At 52.3% G+C, this 20,179-nt stretch overlaps 1 protein-coding gene across 4 annotated transcripts in view; it reads left to right on the forward strand.

Annotated features, from left to right (window-relative positions):
* The window catches only part of RESF1 (retroelement silencing factor 1), a 243,477-nt gene that overhangs the window by 31,553 nt on the left and 191,745 nt on the right, over positions 1-20,179 (forward strand). For 3 of the 4 annotated variants that reach the window (XM_029600019.1, XM_029600020.1, XM_029600021.1), the window contains exon 1: positions 18,394-18,669. The exons of the other annotated variant lie outside the window; for it this stretch is intronic. The gene's annotated coding sequence lies outside the window, so the exon portion shown is untranslated. Of the gene's footprint in view, positions 1-18,393; positions 18,670-20,179 lie in introns of those variants that run through there. 4 annotated transcript variants of the gene reach the window in all.

A 20,179-nucleotide genomic window follows, 5' to 3' on the forward strand; every position in this document is an offset into this window, starting at 1 on the left:
GGTCTTCATCACTTCCTCTGGAAGGGCATTCCAGGCATCCACCACCCTCTCCGTGAAGAAATACTTCCTGACATTGGTTCTGAGTCTTCCTCCCTGGAGTTTTAAATCATGACCCCTGGTTCTGCTGATTTTTTTGCAACGGAAAAGGTTTGTCATTGTCTTTGGATCATTAAGATCTTCGTCCCGATCCAGGTCTTCCGTGGTCTTCCTGTGCCTTGATGGATCTTCATTCCATGCTCTTCGTGTTCCTGATCTTCTTCATCTTGATGTTCCTGGTCTCGTCCCTTGTCGGAGCTCCTTCTTCGCTTGTTTTATGTTCCTGATGTTCCAGAAGTTCAGTTGTCCTGATGCGCAGATGTTCAATGTCCAGATGTCATGAAGTTCCGTGACCAGCGGTGCCATGTTCCATGTACCTGATATCTGATGTTCTTTTCCTGACTCCCTCTGTCCCAACTTCAGCTCTTTGTCCAGTTCCCAGGTCCCTCGTCTGATCACCTTTCCTGGCGTGCCACCTTTGTGGTCCATGACCAGCCCATGGGGGGCTGTGCAGGGCTCCTCGTGGTACAAGGCCTTTTTCTCATCAGCAGCACAAGCCTCCGGAAGACTCCTGTTATTAATGCCAAGCTTCTGAAACCCGAGTCTACAATCCTGTCCCGGTCTTCGGAGTTCCTTGTGCCTGCTTCCGTCCATGCCTAAGACTCTGCCAGAACCTGCTCCGCTTCAGCGTGGTCCACGACCAGACCTGGCGGCTGTGTAGGGCGTGCCCCGGTGCAGGTTTCGCCTGAATCTTCGTCATGTTCTGGCTTCAAAGTTCCACTGCTTTGTCTGGAGTCTGCTTCGCCTTCGGCGTGGTCCACGACCAGCCATGGACAGCTGTGTATGCAACACTCACCCAGTACTTTCTCCTGAATCCTTGCCTGAAACCTCCAAGTATCCTGAACCCTTGCCTGAAACCTCCAAGCAACCTGAATCCTTAAGAACATAAGAAATTGCCATGCTGGGTCAGACCAAGGGTCCATCAAGCCCAGCATACTGTTTCGAACAGAGGCCAAACCAGGCCACAAGAACCTGGCAATTACCCAAACACTAAGAAGATCCCATGCTACTGATGCAATTAATAGCAGTGGCTATTCACTAAGAAAACTTGATTAATAGCTGTTAATGGACTTCTTCTCCAAGAACTTATCCAAACCTTTTTTGAACCCAGCTACACTAACTGCAGTAACCACATCCTCTGGCAAAAACATTCCAGAGCTTTATTGTGCGTTGAGTGAAAAAGAATTTTCTCCGATTAGTCTTAAATGTGCTACTTGCTAACTTCATGGAATGCCCCCTTGTCCTTCTATTATTCAAAAGTGTAAATAACCGAGTCACATGTACTCGTTCAAGACCTCTCATGATCTTAAAGACCTCTATCGTATCCCCCCTCAGCCGTCTCTTCTCCAAGCTGAACAGCCCTAACCTCTTCAGCCTTTCCTCATAGGGGAGCTGTTCCATCCCCTTTATCATTTTGGTAGCCCTTCTCTGTACCTTCTCCATCGCAACTATATCTTTTTTGAGATGTGGCGACCAGAATTGTACACAGTATTCAAGGTGCGGTCTCACCATGGAGCGATATAGAGGCATTATGACATTTTCCGCTTTATTAACCATTCCCTTCCTAATAATTCCTAACATTCTGTTTGCTTTTTTGACTACTGCAGCACACAGTGTTGCGATTCCCCCCTGTTGCTGCGCTACAGGTGGTCTCTCACCTTCTCCCGGAGGCCGCTCCGAAGCCAGGGCCTCGCCTGTGTTCCACCCGGGACTTGCTCCAGGGCCTGAGAGGCCTAGCTGTGCCTGTGGCTTGCATGCCAGCGTTTGGACTTCCTGTTTGGCGACGCCCTTCCCTAGGGGCTGGCCCGCAGCTCTCCACCTTACTTATAGGACCAGCGAGGGGCGGTCCTGGCAAGCTCCTCCTAGGGAGTTGCCTACTACCTCCAGTATTTAAGGACTTCCTTGTCACTTGCAACGGGCCTGCGGATCGGGTTCTACAGTCGTCTGTAACCTTGCTGATCCAGGTCCACCGTGGTCTGCCTTGTGTTGATGGCTCCTTGTCCTGTCTCTGTCCGGATGTTTGCTTCCTGATGTTCCTGATGTCTGCCTTGATGTGTTCCTGATGTCCTGATCCAGTTCTGCTCGCTTCTGCCCTACGTCCTGTCTGGTTCCTGAGCCTTCTGTCCTGTTGGGCCCTGGAGTGGCCAACAGGAGGGATTCGTCCCACGGGCTCTTGAGCTTCCCTGCCTGCCAGCCGAAAGGGCTTCGGATGTCAGTATCCCAGCATCGGAGTTCCTGTTCGCCTGGATCTTCCGCTTTGTCTTCCCTGCACCCTCCTTTCCTCAGCGTGGTCCGCGACCAGCCTTCCTGGGCTGTGTAGGGCGCGTCTGGGACGGGGTGGTCCGCGACTCAGTCCCACGGGTGGGCTGAGTAGGGCGCCCTGATGGACAGTGCCATGTTTCCTTCCAGCCCTCCTCTTCAACGTCTTGCTTCAGCCTGTCTTAGATGTCTGCTTCAGCCCCGTCTGACGTCTTCTTGTAAGGACTCTGTCTGCCCTCGCCTCTGTCCGGCCTGCTGCCCATTGCCGTTCCCTGTGGCAGGTCCGAAAGGGCCGGGAACAGTCGGAGGACCGTTCATCAGTCAACTTCCCAGTGTTGGCTACCATGGGCGTGCAGGTCCGGCTGAGGGTCGGACTCCCTGCTTCTGTACCCGCCTGGCTCACCATGCCTGCCCGGCTCACCTACCACGGTGTGGCTTGGGGCTCCTCCTTGAGTCCTGCCGTGGCCCAAGGGCTCACCACCAGCTCGAGATGACCGCGCCCGCGCGCGCTCGTAACACACAGCGCCAACGATTTTAAAGTATTATCCACTATGATGCCTAGATCTTTTTCCTGGGTGGTAGCTCCTAATATGAAAGTTAACATCATGTAACTACAGCAAGGATTATTTTTCCCCTATATGCAACACCTTGCACTTGTCCACATTCAATTTCATCTGCCATTTGGATTCCCAATCTTCCAGTCTTGCAAGGTCCTCCTGTAATGTATCACAGTCCGCTTGTGATTTAACTACTCTGAATAATTTTGTATCATCTGCAAATTTGATAACTTCACTCGTCGTATTCCTTTCCATATCATTTATATATATACTAGCCGTTAAGCCCGTAACAACGGGCTACATTTAAAAAAAAATTTTCGGTCCATTTCCTTCCCACTTCCTCCCCCCCTCACCTCCCCCCTCTAGTCTCCCTCCCTCCCCCCTCACTCTCTCCTCCCTCCTCCCCTCACTCTCTCCTCCCTCCCACCTCCCCCCTCTATTCTCCCTCTCCTCCCTCCCTCCTCTATTCTCCCTCTCCTCCCTCCCCCCACCTCACTCTCTCCTCCTAACCCCTCCCTCATTCTCTCTCCCTCCCGCACCCCTCCCTCACTCTCGTCCCTCCCTCTCTCACTCTCTCCCCCCTCCTCCCCTCAGCTCACTCTCTCCTCCCTCCCCTCATTCACTCCCCTCCCAGCTCATCCACAACCGACAGACAGGGGGTGTCCCTCCCTCCCGCGCGTGTGTCGCCGCCGCTACTGCTCCTCCCTGCCTCGCGCATGCGCGCGCCGCCACTACTGCTCCTCCCTCCCTCGCGCATGTGCGCCGCCGCCGCCGCTACTACTCCTGCTGCTCCTGTTTGTCGCCGCCGCTGCTCCTGATGGTTGCTGCTGCTGCCGCTGCTGCTCCTGCTCCTAAGGAGCAGGCGCCATTTTTTTTTCCGGGCACGCTCTGCTCTGGCTGACGTGCCCGCATGCGCAGTAGAGCTGCTCTCTACTGATCATTTGTGGCACGTCGGTCCGGGCTCCCTTATCTAGTAGATTGAAAAGCACCGGTCCAAGTACAGATCCCTGAGGCACTCCACTGTTTACCCTTTTCCACTGAGAAAATTGACCATTTAATCCTACTCTCTGTTTCCTATCTTTTAACCAGTTTGTAATCCATGAAAGGACATCGCCTCCTATCCCATGACTTTTTAGTTTTCGTAGAAGCCTCTCATGAGGGTCTTTGTCAAACGCCTTCTGAAAATCCAAATACACTACATCTACCGGTTCACCTTCATCCTCATGTTTATTAACCCCTTCAAAAAAATGAAGCAGATTTGTTAGGCAAGACTTACCTTGGGTAAATCCATGTTGACTGTGTTCCATTAAATCATGTCTTTCTATATGCTCTACGATTTTGATCTTGAATAGTTTCCACTATTTTTCCCGGCACTGAAGTCAGGCTCACTGGTCTATAGTTACCCGGATCGCCCCTGGAGCCTTTTTTAAATATTGGGGTTACATTGGCCACCCTCCAGTCTTCAGGTACAATGGATGATTTTAATGATAGGTTACAAATTTTAACTAATACATCTTCCAGGTTCACAGTGATTTCGTTCAGTTCATCTGACTCATCACCCCTGAAAACCATCTCCGGAACTGGTATCTCCCCAACATCCTCATTAGTAAACACGGAAGCAAAGAATTCATTTAGTCTTTCTGCAATGGCCTTATCTTCCCTAAGAGCCCCTTTAACCCCTTGGTCATCTAATGGTCCAACCGACTCCCTCACAGGTTTCTTGCTTTGGATATATTTTAAAAAGTTTTTATTATGAGTTTTTGCCTCTATGGCCAATTTCATTTCAAATTCTCTCTTCGCCTGTCCTATCAATGTTTTACACTTAACTTGACAATGCTTATGTTTTATCCTATTTTCTTCAGATGGATCCTTCTTCCAATTTTGAAGGATGTTTTTTTGGCTAAAATAGCCGCTTTCACCTCACCTTTTAACCATGACGGTAATCGTTTTGCCTTCCTTCCACCTTTCTTAATGCGTGGAATACATATGGACTGCGCCTCTAGGATTGTATTTTTAAACAATGTCCAAGCCTGTTGAACACTTTTAACCTTTGCAGCTGCTCCTTTCAGTTTTTTTTCTATTTTCCTTGTCTGTCTTCTAACTATTTTGTCTGTCTTCTATTTTCCTTGTCTGTCTTCTGAGCAACCTGAATCCTTTTCTGAGTTTTCTGAGTAACCTGAACCCTTGTCTGAGTCCTCGAGTATTTTAAGTCTACGTCTGAGTCTTCTGAATATCTTGAGTCTTCGTCTCAGTCTTCTTGTTCCTGCCCTCAGCCTCCGTCTGGCCTCACACACTCATCGTTCCCAAGTGGCGGGTCCAGAAGGGCTATTGAGTGGCCGGAGGGTTACTCTCGAGACCAGCATTGCATTGCTGGGTCTCATTGGTGCGTGTAGGTCCAGTGGAGGGCTGAGCCTGCCTTGTTCCTGTTCCAGATGTTCCTTGCCTTGTCTTCGGTCCAGCTTTGCTCCTGCTCCGCCCGTGCTTGTACATGCTCACCTCTTGTGGTATGTCTTGGGGCTCCTCCCTGAGCTGCGCCGTGATCCAAGGGCTCACAACCCCCCTTGAGATAGGACCTTGCCTCTGTGCTCCTAACAGCTACACAGAAAAGAAACCAGGACTCTGCAGAACAGTTGTTTTCTATGTAGCACCAACTGCATCTTTAGAAGGGAGTTTCTGGATTTGGGAGTTTACAGGTTCTACATACTGATTCAAAAAGTGGGGTCATATTGCCTGACTGGAACCCCATCTAAAGGAGCTGGATCTCTGGTTTGAGCTTGCAATAGCAGGAAAGCAGGCACAGGTGGAAGATTTTCCATGAGACTCACCAGCTGGTTTGAGGGTCCTGTACCATCTCCGGTGGGTAGTAGCTGGCATCTTCATTCCATCATGGGGTGCTGGGTTGGACTCAGGGTACACTACCCCGGGAGTAGTACAAGACTGCAAGGCAAGACATGGGCCGGTCTTCCACCTAGCCAGTCCCCTCCCCGCCGGTTGAGCCCTTGGGTTCTGGGGGCCAGTAGGTCTTGGCTGCGGCAGCAGTACATCATGGTGAGTGAGACAAGGCTTGGACAGGGTGAATGAAGGAAGGCTAGCACTGTGGTCAGAGAAAGGTTGGACTGGATAATGGACACAGAAGAAGGACTGAGGCTAAGTACAGACAGAGGCAAGGTAAGGTTCTGAGTACAGACAGGGAGAGACACAGGCAAGACAGGAACTAGATATTGGCTGAAGCAAGATAAAGTACTGATAAGACAGGGTGTGAATACCAGGAACAGGACTGGGCTAGGCATTGCAAGACCAAACAGATAGGATTGAATAAGAGAGACTAGGACAGGACTGAGCAAGGACTAGGCAAGACATCAAAGAACATAGAAACCTGAAGACAGCAAGGCTGCAGGCCAATAGGCCCCTAGATATAGAGAGGCCTGAATAGGCCACAAGGTAGGATTCAAGAATAGAGCAGGCCAGGAGGCCACAAGGAAAGATAAGGCCTAAAGTAGGCCACAAGGCAAGGAGCAAAGAACAAGAAAGCCCAGAGGCCACAAGACAAGGTAAGGCCTCGATAAACCACAAGGCAAGTGTTACGGGTCCCAGAGTCTGGGAAAACCACCTGGGGAGCGGCACAGACTTCAACTCAGGACTCAAGATAAGACAAGGGCCAGTTTCTGCCTAGCCAATTCCCTCTCTTGCAGGTTGAGCCCTTGGGTTCTGGGGACAAGTAGGTCTCTGCGACAGCAGTACATCATAGTGGTGAATCCACACAGATAGGCACACAACAAGGCTTGGACAAGGCAGGCTGGAGACAAGGCTTAGACAAGGCAGGCCTTGTAGGCAGGACAAGGCAGGACAAGGCAAGGCTGGATAATAATTAGGACCTGGAACTAGACAAGACAAGGCATGGACAGAACTATGGTTTAGGCAGGACTGGATACTGGAACAGACAGGACAAGACCAACAAGGCAGACTGGGGCAGGACTTAGACAAGGCAGACAAAGGAAACACCGAACAATAACACAGAAGCCCGAAGGCAGCAAGGCTTGCAACAGACAGAAGAGGCCTGAAGGCAACAAGGCAGGAAACGAAAGAATAAGCCAAATGGCCTCATGACAGGAAAGGCAGGATAATAAGCCTGAGAATTGCAAGACAAGGCAGAAGGCTCGTAGGCCACAAGGCAAGGCAAGAACAAGGCACAAGGCCCATAGGTGTTGCATGTGCCGGCTGCGGCAGGCCTGCAGCCATGCCCTCTTACCCTCTTCTGCCTACTCCAGCGTCTGGCTCCACTTCCCTCGTAGCTGTTGGCCACCGTCTCCATCCTCAGGCTGTCCCCTGCACTCCTGTCTCCATGATGGACTCCTGTGCTCCGCGGTGGGCCTCTCTGCGTGGTCTGCGTAGAGACACCGCCATCCCATGCCGCGCCTCTCCCTAGGCACGCGCGCATCTCAGTTCCTTATGAAGGGACCGTGGCGGGAACCCAGCCCGCAGCCCCGGATGATGACGTCACTAAAGCTCCAGTATATAAGGCTGGGCTCAGCTCCTGTTAATCGCCTTTGCAACAGGTCTCCACACTGGACGTGTACTTCGTTGCCTCCTTGGTGACTCCCTCGTGTTTCTGGTTCCTGTTCCCTTTGAGTTCCTGCTCCTTGTTTTGTCTTCTCCATTCCTGTGCTTCGTGCTACTCAGCTATTCCTTCGGATTGATCTTCTCCTGGACCCGACCACCGCTTTGCCTGACTACACTATTGATCTTCTCCTGGACCAGACCACTGCTTTGCCTGACTACGCTATTGATCTTCTCCTGGACCCGACCACTGCTTTGCCTGACTTCGCTATTGATCTTCTCCAGGACCCGACCACTGCTTTGCCTGACTACGCCATTGATATTCTCCTAGTCCAGATCTCTGCTTCACCCGACCATGCTACTGATCATCTCCTAGTCCAGACCTCTGCTTCACCCAATCACGCTACTGATCATCTCCTAGTTCATAACTCTGCTTCGCCCGACCTCGCTATTGATCATCTCCTAGTCCTGACCTCTGCTTTGTCTGACCACGCCATTGTTCCTCTCCTGAACTTGACTTCTGCCTTGCCTTGCCACTGCTCCTTGATTGCTGCCTGCCCTGACTTCAGCCTGTTCTACGACGCCTCTACAGTCTTAGTCCTGGACTTGGCCTTTCAGGCTTCGGCCTGCTCTTGCTCAGGTGTCCCCTGTCTGACTCCAGTTCCTATTGGCGCCCAGGTCTCCGGGACTCCGTCTCATCCAGTACAGACTCTTCAATTCTGCTGTTACTGTCCCTGGGCTGACCTCTTCATCATCTCATCGACAACCATGGACGGAGGCCCACCTAACTCCAGTCGGCCCTGGTACCCAAAGACTCAACCCGCGGGGAACGAAGGCTGGTATTGGCGAAGCTCCAGCCGGCCTCCGACAGTCAGTCCACTCCTCCTGACGACGATGGGGACCCGTAGGGCCTCCCCTATGGGTATCGTCAACCCCACCTCAACGCAAGGGTCCACCTCCTGCACAACAGTAGGCCGCAAGGCAAGGCAGAAGGCCCATAGGTCACAAGGGAAGAACAAGGCACAAGGTCCATAAGTCACAAGGCAAGGCAAAAACAAGACAGGCAGCCTATAGGCTACAAGGCAAGGCAAGAACATAGGTCAGATCATGGAACTGGAAGTGACACCATGAGAAGGCAAGGAGTTTCAGGCAAGGCAGGGTTAAAAGGAGACTTGGGCATAGGAAGGGTAGTGAGGAGGAACTTGACAAGACTAGTGATGAAGCATACTGAGGGCCTCTGCTGGTGGGGAGACATCATGAAGGTAGGATAAGGCTGCGTAGCAGGCGACATCCTAACAGTACATCCCATTGTAAGAGCCAGTTCTCCTGGGTCCCAATTTTTCTGAGGGCTATGGTCAGGTAAACAAGATATGGCTCAGCTAGAGTTATGAGGCAAAGCTTGACTGGAAGGCTGGGCATCCAAAATGGCAGGAGAATCGCCCTCTTCTGGGCACTTAAGCTGTGAGAGAGAACCCCCTTCTGGGTAAGCAGATTGTGGAAGAATGCCCCCTTCTGGGCAAGCAAGCTGTGGAAAAGCACCCTCTGTTGGACAGTATGTGTATTTGGGTAGGAGCACTGCTGACTTGGAGTGTCTGAAAGGCAGAACCATAGGCACAGGGTGACTGGAGTGTAAAGCCACTGGCTCAGGATCCTTGGAAAACTGGACCATTGGCAGAGGGTGAGTGGAAGGTGGAATCACTAGAATGGGGTGCATGGTGTTGCGTGGGAGGTGGACCCTTGTGGACTTCTATCAGAGACAATGTCCTTGGGTAGGCCATGTAATCTGAAGATGTGACGGAAGAATAGGCGTGCCAGTTCAGGAGCAGATGGTAGGCCCAGTAGAGGGACAAAATGGGCCGTTTTTGAAAATCGGTCTATGTTTACCCATATAATGGTATGGCCCTTAGATGGAGGTAAGTCCACGATGAAATCCGTAGTCAGGTGGGTCCATGGTTCCTCAGGAACTGGAAGTGGTTGAAGTAGACACCAAGGTCGACCGACCAGGGGTTTTTGTTGCGCACAAATGTTACAGGATTCGACGTATGCTTTAGCATCAGAGACCATAGTGGGCCACCAGAAGAACAGCTAGAGCAGTGCCAAGGTTTGTGGTCGCCCTGGGTGACCAGCAAACTTAGAATCATGTGCCCACTGGAGGACTCTTTCTCGGAGTTGTCGGGGCACAACAGTCTTCCCAGTAGGGACTGGGTGAGTAGTGGATAGGCAAATCAAGCTCGGTCTATTATATGACTGGGTTCTTCCAGAGTATATTGAGGCTCGAAAGAGCGTGATAGGGCATCTGCCCGGAGGTTTTTCTCAGCTGGACGGTAACAAAGCTCAAAGTTGAACCTGGAAAAGAATAAGGCCCATCGAGCCTGATGGGCGTTGAGATGCTGGGCATGGCTCAAATGTTCCAGGTTCTTGTGGTCAGTGAATACGATGAATTTGTGTTGCGTGCCCTCTAACCACGGGCGCCATGAAGATTTGATGTGATTTGGAGTGAGGAAAGGTACACAAAGATGAGATTTGTGCAATGTACTTTCACCTAGTTTGATGCACTCTCTACCTAACTGCTATGGCGCTAGGTCAAGAGTACAATGCACAAATCTCATCTTTGTGTACCTTTCCTCACTCCAAATCACATCAAATCTTCATTGATGTGTATGTGCTGTTCGTTCCTCTGACTGTGCTTGTAAAACTTCCCCCCCAAAACCTAGACCATCAGCAAAACCTCACCTCTTGTTTACTAGTTGCCCCTCCTACAGTGGTATAAAGAGTCTCTCTCTCTCTCTCCAGAAGCAGTCCAAAATGTACCCCTTTTTTTTTTATCACAGGCGCTATACATGCGAAATTTATAGCAAAATGATAAATCTAGGTCAAAGATTGGAACAGTCAAGAGACATTTTCTAGAACATATTAAAATTGATCTAGTACATAAGGCAACGAGTAATGATGTTTAACAACAAAATGATTGTTTTTATTTCTTAGCTGTTTTGAGAATCTTGCATTCTCTCATTTGATTTATTCTTCATGTTTTGTTTTTATTCTGATGTTTTAAGTTAGATCACATGCGCTTTTGAATAGGCATGTTTTTAGTTCATGTTTAAATTTCTTTCTATTTAGTAAAATACGTAATTCCTCAGGCAGAGTATTCCATTGTTTTGGACCCGCTATGGAAAACATACGATCTCTTATTTGCATCAGATGTGTGCTCCGTATTGTGGGAATAGACAATAGTCCTTTATTTTGAGATCTCAATGTTCACTGAATATGTATACCCTGGAAGAGAGGAGGTGCAGGGGAGATATGATATAGACCTTCAAATACCTGAAAGACTTTAATCATGCACAATTGTCAAACCTTTTCCGTTGGAAAGAAATCAATAGAACTAGAGGTCATGAAATGAAACTCCAGGGAGGACAACTCACAACCAATGTCAGGAAATATTTCTTCACAGAGAGGGTGGTGAATGCCTTGAATGCCCTTCCAGAGGAAGTGGTGAAGATGAAAACAGTGAAGGAATTCAAAGGGGCATGCGATAAACAATATGGATCCCTAAAGGCTAGAGGATGGAGATAAAGAAAAGAGTGAACTTTCCTTCGCCCTCCCCCCACCTTCCCCTCCCTTCCCCTACCTAACCCACCCCCCCCCCGGCCCTATCTAAACCCCCCCTACCTTTGTCGGCAAAGTTGTGCCTGCTCAAAGCAGGCGTGGCTTTGCGCACGTCGCCGGCAGCCCCGGTCCGTCCTCCGGTCCCGGGGGCTGGTCCGGAGGCCTTGACCACGCCCCCGGGCCCGCCCCCAAAACGCCGTGGCACGCCCCCGAAACGCCACGTCGTTTCGGGAACGCCCCGGACACGCCCCCTCCCACCCCTTTTCGAAAGCCCCGGGACTTACGCGCGTCCCGGGGCTTTACGTGCGCCGGCGCGCGGGGCCTTTTAAAATCCGCCCCTTAGAGAATAGCCACTGCCATTAGCAATGATAACATGGAATAGACTTAGTTTTTGGGTACTTGCCAGGTTCTTATGGCCTGGATTGGCCACTGTTGGAAACAGGATGCTGGGCTTGATGGACCCCTGGTCTGACCCAGTATGGCATTTTCTTATGTTCTTCTTAGTGCATGGGGGTAACTGGGGGTAACTTGCTGGCGTGGCAGTTGCTACCCTTAACAAATAACAGTATCATTGCTCTCTGCTTCATCGGCAGTAGGAAAAGGGGAATATAATTCAGACAGCAACCAACGAGAGCCCCTACTTCTACGATTTGGGGAACAAATAAGCATGGGGGAAACTTGCTGATGTGACTTTTACTACCCTTAATCATTAAGCCTGATACCTTTGATGCAGCTCTATCATTACTCTCTGCTTCTATGGCAGGGATTAGGGAAAATTGGATTTGGTCAGCATCCGAGGGCCCTGACTTTTTTACAGATTGGGAAACTGATAAGCAAGGCCAGTGCAAGGGTAGTAGGTGCCCTAGGCAACTTCTGCCTTGTGCCCCCCCCCTTTCCCGGTCTCGCCGCCCCACCAGTCTCGGCCCTGACTCCTACCTCGTTCGCGCCGCTGTGTGCTTCTCAGGGCCGTGAGCAGCGCATGCTGTTCTCAGCCCACCAAATTTTTGCTCCTCTTTGCTGCAAGCAGCATAAACTCTGCTCGTGGTACCACATGGTTGCCCTTTGGCGCCCCCTAAGGGTCGGCACCATAGGCAACTGCCTAGTTCGCCTAATGGACGCACTGGCCCTGCAGATAAGCATATGGGTAACCTGCATAGTGCAGCTGATACTGGCATAAGCTTGCTGGGCAGACTGGGTGGATCATATGGTCCTTTCCTGCTGTCATTTCTATGTTACTGAAATACCACAGGGATTGGAACTGAGTTCTGTGCTTTTTTTTACATATTCATAAATGATCTGGAAAAGGGAACAAGTGAGGTGATCACATCTGCAGATAACAGAAGCAAGAAAATATGTATTTATTTATTTATTTGGAGATTTTTATATACCGCGGTACGTATAGATATACATCACCTCGGTTTACAGATAACAATAACTTAGCAAAAGAAAATTACTTCTTACCTGCTAATTTTCGTTCCTGTAGTACTAGGATCAGTCCAGACGGTGGGTTATGTCCCCCGTCCAGCAGATGGAGTCAGAGTAAAACTTCGAGGGTGCTGGTATATAAACTGGTGCACCCTCCTAGATCCTCAGTATCGAGAATATCAAAGCCAAGCCAGAAAACTGGACAGACCAAGGATGATGGATCAAGCATAAACTCAACCAAAGATTGAAACTGTGAACAAATTTATGCAACATGCAATAAGAACTGCTAAACATAACAACACACAGAAGACCACTACCCCCGAGAGGGAAGGAGCAGCGAGCAGAAGGACAGTAGAGAATAGTCGAGCAGGTTCATACCGGGTGGGCGTCTGGACTGATCCTAGTACTACAGGAACGAAAATTAGCAGGTAAGAAGTAATTTTCTTTTCCCTGTACGTACAGGATCAGTCCAGACGGTGGGATGTACCAAAGCTTCCCTACACCGGGTGGGTCCCTGAGAACCCTGCTCGAAGTACCCTGTCCCCAAATGAACCAGACTCCGTCATCGGTACGTGGAGACGGTAGTGTCTGGCAAAAGTGTGGAGAGACTTCCAAGTCGCCGCCCGGCAGATTTCTTGTATGGAGACGAGCTGAGACTCTGCATGGGAAGTTGCCTGAGCTCGCAACGAATGCGCCTTGATACCCACCGGAGGATCCTTCCCGGAACCAATGTAAGCAGCAGCCACCGCCTCTTTAAGCCAGCGTGCGATGGTAGTCTTGGACGCCTGCCGGCCCTTTCTAGCACCCGACCAGAGTACAAAGAGATGGTCGGAGAGTCGAAAGTCATTCGTCACCTCCAAATAGCGAAGAAGCGCTCGTTTGACGTCCAGGCACCGAAGCGCCGCCGGGGCGTCCCCTGGGAAGGCTGGAAGTTCCACCACCTGGTTCATGTGAAACGATGAGACCACCTTAGGCAAGAACGAAGGAACCGTCCGCAGGGAAACCCCGGAGTCCGTGAACCGCAGGAAGGGCTCCCTGCACGACAGCGCCTGTAGTTCCGAGATACGCCTTGCCGAAGCTATTGCAACCAGGAAAATCGTCTTTAGGGTGACGTCTTTGATGGAAGCGTGACGCAAGGGCTCGAAGGGGAGCCCCCCCAGGGCTCTCAGCACCAAGTTGAGATTCCAGGAGGAACAAAGAGGACGCACCAGCGGCCGCAAGTGCTTAACTCCCCTAAGGAACCGGGATATATCCGGATGAGACGATGGGTCCGGTCTACCGGAGGCGCGAGCCAAGGACGCGAGGGCCGACATCTGTACTCGGAGCGAATTGTAGGAAAGACCCTTTTCCAGCCCATCCTGCAAAAACGCCAAGATGTGATGGCGGGAAGCTGCGGTCGCGAGGCCCCCCCGCGCCGAGCACCAGACCTCAAAGACCTTCCAGACCCTTACGTAGGCGATCGACGTTGAAGCCTTACGCGCCTTGAGGAGGGTGTCCACCACAGAAACAGCGTAGCCCCTGTTCAGAAGCGCCCTCCTCTCAAAAGCCACGCCGCAAGACAGAAGGGTTCCGCCTGTTCCAAAAATACTGGGCCCTGATGCAGGAGCCGTGGAAGGTGCACGAGTCGGAGGGGCCCGTCCACTGACACGCCGAGCAGATCCGCAAACCACGGACGCCGCGGCCATTCCGGAGCCACTATGATGACCTGGCCGTGGTGCCGTTCCACCCTCCGAATCACCTTTCCCACCAGTGGCCAGGGGGGAAAAACATACAGTAGAATCTGAGTGGGCCAGGGGAGAGCCAGAGCATCGACGCCTTCCGCGCCTCGCTCTCGTCTTCGGCTGAAGAACCGAGGAGCTTTTGCGTTGGCGGCGGACGCCATGAGATCCATCGCCGGCGTCCCCCACCTGCGGGAGATCAGCGACATCGCCTCGTCGGAGAGAGACCACTCCCCCGGATCCAACGCTTGACGACTCAGAAAGTCTGCTTGAATGTTGTCCACCCCAGCAATGTGGGATGCCGCCAGCTGGTCCAGGAAACGTTCCGCCCACGCCATCAGGCGCGTGGCCTCCCCTGCGACAAGACGACTCCTGGTGCCCCCCTGCCGGTTGATGTATGCCACCGTCGTCGCATTGTCCGAGAGGACCCGAACCGCTCGTCCCCTGATCAGAGGCAGGAACTGTACCAGGGCTAGCCGAACCGCCCTTGTCTCCAGGCAGTTGATTGACCAGGTAGACTGCTCCACCGTCCACCTGCCCTGAGCCGAGCTCCGGAGACACACTGCCCCCCAACCGGACAAGCTTGCATCGGTAGTGACCACTACCCAGTCCGGCGTTTCCAGGGAACATCCTTGAGCTAGGTTCCTGGGGTCCAGCCACCACCTCAGACTGGACCGGGCGGCCGGGGGAAGAGGGAGAATCGCCTGGTAGTCCTGGGAAACTGGTTTCCATCTCGATAGCAAGGACATTTGCAGAGGCCGCAGGTGTGCAAAGGCCCAGGGCACCAAGCTGATCGCAAACGCCATGGAACCCAGAACTTGGAGATAGTCCCACGCCGTGTGTGTCTGAAGAGACGCAAACCGGAAGATTAGATCCCGCAGCGCTTGAGCCTTGTCCGGACGCAGGAATACCTTGCCCAGAGCCGTGTCGAACCGCGCTCCCAGAAAATCCAACTGTTGGGCTGGGTTCAGGCTGCTCTTGCTGAAGTTCACCACCCAGCCAAGGGACTGAAGGAAAGACACCACCCTGTCGACTGCCGCCCGTCCCTGCGACAGAGACTTCGCACGAATGAGCCAGTCGTCCAAGTACGGGTGAACCAGGACGCCTTCTTTCCGGAGCGCGGCCGCTACCACCACCATAATCTTCGTGAAGGTTCTGGGCGCGGTCGCCAGGCCGAAAGGCAGCGCCTGAAACTGAAAATGTTGACCCAAGATTTTGAAACGAAGGAATCTGTGATGGGCCGGATGAATAGGGATATGTAGATATGCTTCCGTGAGGTCGAGGGAAGCTAAGAACTCCCCTTGATGAACCGCCGCAATGACCGAGCGGAGTGTTTCCATGCGAAACTTGGAGACACGGAGCACCTTGTTGATTTCCTTGAGGTCCAGAATGGGACGAAAGGCTCCGTCCTTCTTGGGGACCACGAAGTAAATCGAATAATGCCCCGAGCCCACCTCTCCGAAGGGGACGGGCGAGATGGCTCCCAGGGTCAGCAGCCTGTCCAGAGTGTGCTGCACCCCCTGTCTCTTGATACTTGACCCGCAGGGGGAGAAGACGAACCGATCCCTGGGGGCCCGCACAAATTCCAACGCGTAACCTTCTCTTACAATATCCAGGACCCATTGGTCCGTGGTGATGTTGGTCCATTCCTCGCGAAACAAAGCGATGCGACCTCCAATCCGGGGCAGCGAGGAGTGGACTGGCCTGACATCATTGGGAAGGCTTGCCTGAGGCTCCCTGAGCCGAGGAGTCCCTGGCCGGTCTGCGACCTCGAAAGGGCCGCGTCCACGTTTGCGACCTGGTGGAAGGAGTCCTAGGGCTCTGTGTTCTGGAGCCTCGGTAACGCCTCTGGGGGCGGTAGCGGTTCCTGGAAGTTCCAGTGTACGAACGAAAACCACGCTGCCGGTCCTCAGGCAACCTGTGGACCGAATTTTCCCCCAGGGTCTTGATGATCTGATCAAGGTCTTCACCAAAGAGAAACCTGCCCTTGAAGGGCAGAGCTCCCAGACTCGCCTTAGAGGAGGCGTCCGCCGCCCAATTCCTGAGCCACAGGAGTCTTCTGGCAGAGACGGCTGATGCCATGGTCCTTGCCAGGACCCTCAGCAGGTCGTGCAGAGAATCCGCCCCGTAAGCAATGACCGCCTCCAGGCGGTCAGCCTGGGCTGCCTCCTCGGGCGGTAACTGTTGAGAGGTGAGGAGCTGTTGAACCCATCTAAGCCCGGCTCTCTGAGTCAGCGAACCGCAGATAGCCGCCCGGACCCCCAGCGCCGAGACTTCGAAGATCTTCTTGAGGGCGACCTCCAGCTTTCTATCCGAAATATCTCGCAGCGCGGTGCCCCCTGTGACCGGGATGGTAGTTCTCTTGGTGACGGCGGACACCGCTGAATCAACCTTAGGGACCCTGAGTAGGTCCAGAAAATCCCCCGGAAGAGGGTAGAGCTTGTCCATCGCCCTGCCAACCCGAAGGGACGCCTCCGGGTTATCCCACTCCCGCACCAGAAGATGGAGAAACGAATCATGAATGGGAAAGGTCTTCGCTACGGGACGCAGACCTGCTAAGACAGGGTCACCCTTGGAGGTAGCTGAGGCTACGGAGGGAGCCGGGGGTCCCGGGGGTTCCACGGGAGGGTCGAGGTCCAACTCCTTGAGAACGTGGGGAATGAGCTCCGCCAATTCTTCCTTGCGAAAGATGCGAAGGACCCGCGGATCATCGCATTCCAGGTGCGCTGCTAGGGCCAAATCGTCATCCACTTGTGACACTGGATCGCCCCCCAGGTTCGGGGCGGGTGACGGGCCCCCCAGGGAGAGTGGTATACTCAGGGGCAACCTGGTGCCGCCCCCTCCGGTCCCCGGTAGCGCAGCCGCAACACCCGAGGGCCTGGGGACCTTGGCGGGAGGAGGAGAGAAAGCTGTCCCCCCCTGAGGGCTCAGGCTCTGCAAATACGCCTGGTGCATAAGCACCACAAAGTCCGCTGAAAAACTGAGCGGGCCCGTCGAGGGAGAGGGCAGCGGGTCCCTGGGGAGTCCAGATGTGGAAGGCAGAGGCCCCGAATCCGAGGTCGGGGGGGCGGACGGCAAAAAATCTTCAGCGGGCTCCTCCGTGTCCGAGTCCGCGCTGCATTCTAGGTCCAAGATGGCCGCCTCTCCCGCCAAAGACGGGGGCGGGGCTAGCCCTCGAGGCCCACGGCGCTCCTGGCGCGGCGGCGAAACTGTCGGCGGGGCGCCGCTCGTCTCCCCCCTGGGGAGACAACGACCGCATGGCCCGTCCCTCGAGGCGCCCTGACCCGGGCCGCCGCAGGACGGACAGCGCGCGCGTTGCATCGCGCCGAAGGGACGCCTCCGAGTGCCGCACGCCGGGAGAAGCCCCCCCCCCCGGGAAAGCCTGAGATCGCGGCGCGGGAAGAGCGGGCTCGCCGTGCCTGCCCACACCCGCCCAAACACCCTCAACCCCGGGGACGGCAAGGGAATGGGACCTCCGTGCCGTCTGCGGCCCTGGGGAATGAAGCGTCGCAGGGCCGCGGGGGAGGTGAGACGCCGCAACGGTAAGGAGGGGAGAGGCTGGCCCTACCAGCATCCACCTCAAAACGCGCCCAAACCTGCGCTGAAAGAAGAAAGAAACACAAGACAATAAAAACTACCCCCAAGCTTACCCCTGCAGATCCCAAGAAGAGAAGAATAAACGAGGTAAGAGGCAGTCCTGATGGCAGGCTGATCAGGGGAGCCCAGAAACCCCGGCTCCCTGCTGACCGAAACAAAATACTTTTTTTTTTTTTTTTCAAAGAACTTGATCCATCAACAAAAGAAAGAATAATATATATATAGAGTAATAAACCCTAAATTTGGGGAAACAACGAGATCCCCTCCTCACATCTGCTAGAGTCAGAGAGATACTGAGGATCTAGGAGGGTGCACCAGTTTATATACCAGCACCCTCGAAGTTTTACTCTGACTCCATCTGCTGGACGGGGGACATAACCCACCGTCTGGACTGATCCTGTACGTACAGGGAACAGGCTTTACATATAACAGGTTATTCAGTAAGTAAACAATAAGTAAGCAACAGGCTTTACATATAACAGTTTACATATAACATATAATATCTAAGACGCCTATCTCTTCTTAGACATTCTACCAGTCTTGTTTCTCCTGCTAGGGGAAGGAAGAAAGTGGAAAGAGCTTATCTCTTCATAGGATATCAGGGACTTTTTCTCGCTCTCTCCAACAGAACCCAGACGTAACCCGAGACTTCGTCAAAACTTCCCGCCCCTCTAGGAGAAGCCCCGCCTCCTCCGAGAGACGTTCTGGTCCCGCCCGTGGCGAAACAGGGTGGTCCCTGTAACAGTTAAGCAGACGATCGAAAGTGGCTGTGTTCGCTCGCAACTCTGATATTGCCCGGGCAGCGAGCTTTGAACTTTTTCAGCTCTCTCCTTCAGTCGCTGCCGTGGAAGGTAAAGTCTAAGGCGTTTCATGTTGCCTTCTTTTGTGTGTTTCAAAACTCTTGAGAGGGTCTGCTGCTAACTTTTAAGCGAAAGACCCTTAGTTTCTGACCCCGTCCCATCGTCTGCTTCGTGAAGCCTCCTTTATTTGCGATAAGTGGATTTGTGGAAAAGGGGGTCTGCTTCGCCCTGTTGCTCGCCCGGGACCTCTCGCTAGCCTGGGAGCACCCCCCACCCTCCTTTCTTATCGCCGGGCGGAACATGGCGACTGCGGGGGGCGGGGCTGTAGCGCAAGAGACGAGATTCGAAACGAAGCGGAAAGCTAAAAGCGAGAGCTCCGCGTAGTGGACCCTTGTGGACTGGTGCGGGGAGTTGGTAAGTTTCGTCTTTGCTGCTCTTTGGGTTCGGATATTCCCGACCCACGTTTTGTATCTCTTGGGTGGGGGCGTGTGCTGAATACGCTAGGATCCCGGAGAGTTGCAGCAGCAATGCCGGGTTTAAACCCCCGTGCCTTTTCTGTCGCTCTTTTGTTTTCGTCCGCTGAGTTCCCCCTCAAGCTACAGAGGCTGTTGCGTTTGGGGACTGGTTTCGGAAAACCTTGTCCGGGAGGCTTGAAGCAGCGCAGTCTGAGGTAGTGATCTGTTTAAAACCGGGCAGGTGGTGATTCCGGAGATTCTCGTAGTTTTAGAGGCCCCCCCCCCCCCCCGGACCAGTTGTCTTTCTGTTTATTCCTAGAGCGGCACGTTTATAGCTTTTTAATAATGGATCGGAAGAATGCCGGGCTGTTTTAATGACCATCTGTTCGGTAACTCTAACCCTTCAAATATAGCTTCTTTTGGTTCTTGAATTTTAATGCCAAATAGTTTTGGTTGAGATTTTTTTTCATGGCAGATAGTAGTTTACTTTTATATAAGCATTGTGTAAAGCTAGTGTGTTCCAAGTATAGCTGCAAGCTAAAATGAAGGTTTTCTTAAGAATTTTTATGAGCTTTCTAGGTCTGTTTATCTCTCAATAACTAGACACCACAGGGAGTGCTGTTTATAACTGACATTTTCAGCGGTATGTTGTTAGACGCAGGTTGTTGTATCAATCAGTTTCTCTTCATGCTTTTTGCAGGTTTGAAATGGTAGCATTGAAATGTATAACAGCATGGCGTTCACATGAATTATTAGTGCATGAGATGAAGTAAATCAAACTTCTCTATATAGTTGGAATTTACTGAGGTACTTTTCTAGCATCAAGCTTACCATTCTGTACATGGGTAAAAGGTCAGTGCCCTTGTGCACAGAGTTCCTGAGTTTTACTAATATTGAGCTGTGTAAATAGCAACAGATTTGTCTTATCGTCTTAGATCTGGTTTACTGCATAATTTTGTAACCCTGTATGATTTTTTTTGGCATATCTATGGATTTGATTAAATAGATTTTATCTTCTTTGTGAAGTTCAACTGATTTTATTCTTTCCATTCCCTAACCCTTTATTTGTAGTTTTTCTGCATTTCTGTTGAGATGTGGCATTTTTA

This window comes from Rhinatrema bivittatum, chromosome 4 (genome assembly GCF_901001135.1).
Source record: "Rhinatrema bivittatum chromosome 4, aRhiBiv1.1, whole genome shotgun sequence".
NCBI lineage: Eukaryota > Metazoa > Chordata > Amphibia > Gymnophiona > Rhinatrematidae > Rhinatrema > Rhinatrema bivittatum.